The following is a 6447-nucleotide window of genomic DNA, read 5'->3' on the forward strand; positions in this document are numbered from 1 at the left end:
ATTAGCTGAGGGTGGTGGCACATGCCCTTGTTCCCAGCTACTCAAGAGGTTGAGGTGGGAGGAACACTTGAGCCTGAGTGGTCACAGCTGGAGTGAGCTGTGATCATACCACTGCACTCCAGGCCGGGAAATAGCATGAGACCTTGTTTCAGAAAACAAACAAACAAACAAAAAAAACCACGACCAAAACATAACCCACACTTTTGTGCCTCAAAAGGCATTATCAAGAAAGTAAAAAGATGAGCTGGGTACAGTGGCATGTGCCTATATTCCCAGCGACTTGGGAGGCTGAGGCAGGAGAGATCAGGAATTCAAGTCCAGCCTGGGCAATGGAGGTAGACTCCTTCTCTTAAAAAGAAAAAAAAAAAAAAGCAAAAAGACAAGAGACTAGAAGAAAAATTTTTGCAAATCATATATCTTATAAGGGTCTGGTATTCAGAATATATAAAGAACTCTTACAACTCAACAACAAAAGACAAACAACCAAATTCAAAATGGGCAAAACACTTGAGTAGATTATTTTCTCCAAAGAAGATATGCAAATGACCAAGAAGCACATGAAAAGATACTCGGCATCATTACTCACTAGAGAAATGCAAATCAAAAACAAAATGAGGTATCACTTCACACATTAGGATGGCTATCATACTTAAAATAATAAAAAGGAAATTAACTAGTGTTGTTGGTCAGGTGAGGTGGCTCACATCTATAATCCCAGCACTTCGGGAAGCTGAGGTGGGTGGATCATTTTAGCCCAGGAGTTCAAGACCAGCCTGAACAACATGGCAAAACCCTGTCTCTACTAAAAATACAAAAATCAGCCAGGTGTGGTGGTGCACACCTGTAATCCCAGCTACTTGGGAGGCCAAGGCACGAGAATTGCTTGAACCCAGGAGGTGGAGGTTGCAGTGAGCTGAGATTGCACCACTGCATCCCAGCCTGGGAGACAGAGCAAGACTCTGTCTCAAAAAAAATAAAATAAAATGAGTGTTGCTTAGAATGTGGAGAAATTAGAACACTTGTACCTTGCTGATGGGAATGTAAAATGGTTCAGCTACTGAGGAAAAAACAGTTTGGTGGTTCCTCAAAAAGTTAAACACAGAATTACCATATGACCTAGCAATTCTACTCCTAGATATATACCCAAAAAGAATGAAAAACATGTACTCAAGCAAATACATGTACACATATGTTCATAGCAGCAGTATTTACAATAGCCAAAAGGGAGAAACAGCCCAAATGTCCATCAGTGGATGAACAGATAGGCAAATTGTGGCACATACACAATGGAATACTATACAGCTATAAGAAGAAATGAGCCAGGCACAGGGGTGCATGCCTCTAGTCCCAGCTCCTCAGGAGGCTGAGGTGGGAGGATTGCTTGAGTCCTGGAGTTCAAGTCTAGCCTTGGCAACATAGGGAGACCCTGTCTCTAAAAGGAAAAAAAAAAAAAAAAAAACAAAACCAGAAGTACTGATACGTGCTACATGAGCTTCAAAAACATGCTGAGTGAAAGAAGCCAGACAGAAAAAGGTTGCATATTGTAAGATTTCATTTATATGAAAAATACAGAATAGATAAATCCATAGAGAATGCAGATTGATGGTCTGGGAAAGGCTCCTATGTTTTTGAACCTGCCCAGTTGTGGGTGCAGTCTTGTACCAGGCAGCCCAACCCTGACCTAAAGTAAATTCCCAGAAGTCTTTCCTGGGTTTTGAATTTGCAGTAACAGCTGTGGGCATTCTAGCAGCAGTTCGATGATCGTGTATGATACTGCAAACAGGACAAAAAAAAAAATGCAGATTGGTGGTTGCCAGGGGCTGGGGGCAGGGGGAATGAGAAGTGACAGCTAATGGGCACCATTTCCTTTTGGGGTGAAGAAATAGATGAAGTTATTCATTAATTGTGCAACCCCGTGAATATACTAAATGCTGCCAAATTGTTCACCTTCATATTGTTAATTTCATGTTATGTAAATTTCACCTCAATAAAAAAAAGAAATCAATACTAGCCTGGGTAACACCGCAAGACTCTGTCTCAAAAAAATTGTTTTAAAGACCACTACTTTGCTGGGACATCATTTATCTACAACTTACAGAACTGTAAGCTCAAAGGCAACGCAAGGGCAGGGCCCTGCTGAATCGGGAAGAGTATGGTTGAGGCGATGCGATTTTCCACGAAAGCGCACATTTTTCTCCACAGTGGTTTGAAATTAGCCATGGTGAAAATGAGACAGGAATAATACAGGGTGGTCGCAGGAGAACAGAAAATTCCAGGCAGCAGTTTTGCATGACTAAGCAAAAGGAAACTGTTGAAATAGCTGCAGAAGTAGGGGCCCTGGAAAACAGGATGTGGGCCAAGCTGGCTAAGGCTGACTGGAACCAACATAGCGCTGGATGTGACCTAGGTTTCACGTAGGACCTCATTATGTGCTCATTAACATACTAAACCCTGCCGGGTTCAGTGGCTCATGCCTGTAATCCCAGCACTTTAGGAGGTTGAGGTGGGCAGATCACCCGAGGTCAGGAGTTCGAGACCAGCCTGGCCAACATGGTGAAACCCCATCTCTGCTAATAATACAAAAAAATTAGCAGGGCATGCTGGCACATGCCTGTAATCCCAGCTACTCGGGAGGCTGAGGCAGAAGAATCGTTTGAACCCGGGAGGCGGAGGTTGCAGTGAGCCGAGATCGCACCATTGCACTCCAGCCTGGGCAACAAGAGTGAAACTCCATCTCAAAACAAAGAAACAAACAAACAAAACATACTAAACCCGGCCAGGCGCGGTGGCTCACGCCTGTAATCCCAGCACTTTGGGAGGCCGAGGTGGGCAGATCACAAGGTCAGGAGATCTAGACCATCCTGGCTAACACGGTGAAACCCCGTCTCTACTAAAAATACAAAAAATTAGCCGGGCGAGGTGGTGGGCGCCTGTAGTCCCAGCTACGCGGAAGGCTGAGGCAGGAGCATGGCGTGAACCCGGGAGGCGGAGCTTGCAGTGAGCCGAGATGGCGCCACTGCACTCCAGCCTGGGCGACAGCGAGACTCCGTCTCAAAACAAACAAACAAACAAACAAACAAAACATACTAAACCCACATCCACCAGTGCCATGACAGTTCCTGGGACATCCATATTTGGCATAAAAACAGGTAACACCACAATTTTGAGAAACCCTCACCTTTTTCCAGGAATCTTCATAAATATCCCACCGCTTGGTTAAAGAAACCCATAAAGGTGGAAGCTCCAAACCCCGCTGGGTGCAACTCTCTCTTGAGTAGGCCCGAACTCTCCTTTCTTGAGTGTGTACCTTTTGCTTTGCAATAAATCTCTGTACTTTCACTATTTTCTGACTTGTTCTTGAATTCCTTCTGGCAAACGTGTCAAGAGCCTGGACACCGCTTGAGGTTAAGGTCCCACTGGCATTTGGGGACCTCCCCTAGCCCACTGGCATCAGAAACATTACACAAATCAGCTCACACTATAAATCAGCCCCTGGCCTACCATCCCAGCCTATTGAACATGTTCCAGCACATCAGGGACTCTGGTACTACATCAGGCACCAAGTCCAGATAACACATCTTGCATCTCACCTGGGATCTTGAGGAACATGCTTTGGCAGCCAGCAGCCCTATGGGGGCAGCCACACCACGTGAGCATCGGCCACACCCTTGGTGACCCTGGAACCAGACCACCCTCCAGCCCCCGTTGGTCTGGAAACCGGCAACAGCCCCATCACCTGGGAGCTGGTTAGAAAAATGCAAAATCTACTTCACTCCAGACCTGCTGAATCAGAACCTGCATTTTGGCCACATCCCTGATGGTTCAAGCTCACATTTAAGTTCAAGAAGTTCTGCTCTAGGCTTTTCCTGAATGCGGCGCACCAGTGATTCGTCCCAGCCCCAAGGCCTCTGTGCCCAACCAGGACTGACTTACCCCTGGCCTTGCACAGCACCCGCAGGACTCTCCGTGGTGTTGATGTGGGCGCTGGCTGACTGCCGACAGCACTCTGTGCCTGCTCTCCGACTGTGTCACGCGTCTGCTTTTCCTCCTGGGATAATGTGGTGCTGGTGTTGATGAAAAGAGTCAAACTGTAAAATACTTTTAGAGATTCATTCTGAGCCAAATATGAGTGACCACGGCCTGTGACACAGCCCTCAGGGGGTCCTGAGAACATGTGCCCAAGGCGGTCAGGGTACAGCTTGCTTTTCTACATTTTAGGGAGGCATGAGACATCAATCAAATACATTTAAGAAATACATTGGTTTCGTCCAGAAAGGCGGGACAATTCGAAGGTGGGGGAGGGTTCTTCCAGGCTATAGGTAAATTTAAACACTTTCTTGTTGACAATTGGTTGAATTTGTCTAAAGACCTGGGATTAAGCAGAAAGGAATGTCTGTAAAATAAGAGGTTGTGGAGAACAAAGTTTTATCATGCAGATGAAGCTTTTAGCTAGCAGGCTTCAGAGAGAATAAGTTGCAAATGTTTCTTATCAGCCTTTTTTTTTTTTTTTTTTGAGATGGAGTCTCGCTCTGTCACCCAGGCTGGAGTGCAGTGGCGCAATCTCGGCTCACTGCAAGCTCCGCCTCCCAGGTTCACGCCATTCTCCTGCCTCAGCCTCTCCGAGTAGCTGGGACTACAGGCGCCCGCCACCACGCCCGGATAATTTTTTGTATTTTTAGTAGAGACGGGGTTTCACCGTGTTAGCCAGGATGGTCTCGATCTCCTGACCTCGTGATCTGCCCACCTCGGCCTCCCAAAGTGCTGGGATTACAAGCGTGAGCCACCGCGCCCGGCCTCTTATCAGCCTTAAAGTCTGTGTCGCTGTTGGTGCTGGAGAGGTTTGATGAGGCATGTTCGAACCCCACTTCCACTATGGCCTGAAACAGTCTCTCAGGTTAAGTTTTAAGAGCCCTGGCTGAGGAGGAAGTTCATTCAGATGGTTGGAGGGGAGAGGGCGACTTAGAATTTTATTTTTGATTTACACTGGGGTGGTTGTGGTGCAGGACGGGCAGGTTTGCTCCCCTCCAGGCCAAGAGAAGTGCTGGCTGCAGAAAGGTTTTATCTGCTGGTATTTGAGAAGCTTTCCCTGATGCAACGGGCCCAGGAAAGTCCTGGGTTCTGCTGTCTGCCAGGGAGAAAAGCTAAAGGGAGGAAGGGTGTGATCCCATCTCTGGTATCATGGTCCTAAGAAATTGCTGGAAATGCTTTCCTCACTAACAGGTACTGCCCAACAAGAGCAAGTCTTCCCTCCCAGGTCCTCTGTTGACTGCTGAGGGTGGGCCTGGGGCCCTGGGAACAAAGGAAGGGAACTAGTTAATATGAGGTGGGACAGGGTGTTCAATCTTCATGATCACCTGGATAATGCAAGAAAGGCTAACTAGCAGCGATAATGACAGCTGGACTTTCTCTAGCTTAGTCATTGCCTGAAGTGTAATTGCCCGATGGGTTCTTCCTGCCTGCTACACAGACAAAGTCAATTGACTGAAACCATGGCATTGCAGTAAAGAAAGAGTTTAATTGCTGCAAGGCCAGCCACGCCCTAAGGGAGAGGGAGTTTCCACTCAAATTAATCTCCCGGAAAGCTCAGAGGCTAGGGATTTTCTTTTTCTCTCTGTTTTTTTTTTGAGATGAAGTCTCACTTTGTTGCCCAGGCTAAAGTGCAGTGGCACGATCTCAGCTCACTACAACCTCCGCCTCCCAGGTTCAAGTGATTCTCCTACCTCAGCCTCCTGAGTAGCTAGGATTACAGGCATGCACCACCATGCCTGGCTAAGTTTTGTATTTTTTTAGTACAGATAGGGTTTCACCAAGTTGGTCAGATTGGTCTTGAACTCCTGACCTCAAGCAATCCACCCACCTTGGCCTCCCGAAGTGCTGGAATTACAGGTGTGAGCCACTGTGCCTGGCTGAGGTTAGGGATTTTCAAAGATAGTTTGGTGGGCAGTAGACTAGGGAATGGGTGCTATTGATTGGTTGTGGAATGCCATCATAAGGGTATGGAAAATGGTACTGGTGCTTGACACAGCAGGAGCATCACCATTTTGAGCAAACACCACCATCCTAAGTTCCACTTGATTAAAAAACCCCTAAATCCAGCCCCAAAACATCAGCCTAATGGCTAATGTCAGCATAACCAGAAACATTCCAACCCTAAGATAAATCCCTCTCTGACCAGAAACATGCCAACCCCAAGACAGCCTCCCCTGTGACCAGAGGCATTCCAACCCCACTATAAACTTTCCTTCACATAGAAACATTCTGAACCTATGATAAGTCCCCTCTTTCAAAACCCTTAAATATCCTTAGTCTGTAAGAGAGAAGAGCTCTCTCACCTAACTCGGCCAGAAGCCCCTTTCAGGTTTGTTTTCTCTAAAATAAACCTGTCCTTAACTGTCAAGCCACATTTTGTGTTTCTTTCTTCTTTCTTTTTTTTTTTTTTTTTTGAGA

At 46.5% G+C, this 6447-nt stretch overlaps 1 protein-coding gene and 1 non-coding gene across 2 annotated transcripts in view; one reads left to right on the forward strand and one right to left on the reverse strand.

Moving 5' to 3' along the window:
* Positions 1-4088, reverse strand: part of SLC2A5 (solute carrier family 2 member 5) — a 47029-nt gene extending 42941 nt beyond the window's left edge. The window contains exon 1 of the mRNA XM_030805411.1: positions 3934-4088. The gene's annotated coding sequence lies outside the window, so the exon portion shown is untranslated. The remainder of the gene's footprint in view (positions 1-3933) is intronic.
* Positions 1603-1785, forward strand: LOC115833115. The gene has a single exon (XR_004028556.1).
* Positions 4089-6447: the final 2359 nt, after the last annotated feature.

Source organism: Nomascus leucogenys, chromosome 24 (genome assembly GCF_006542625.1).
Source record: "Nomascus leucogenys isolate Asia chromosome 24, Asia_NLE_v1, whole genome shotgun sequence".
NCBI lineage: Eukaryota > Metazoa > Chordata > Mammalia > Primates > Hylobatidae > Nomascus > Nomascus leucogenys.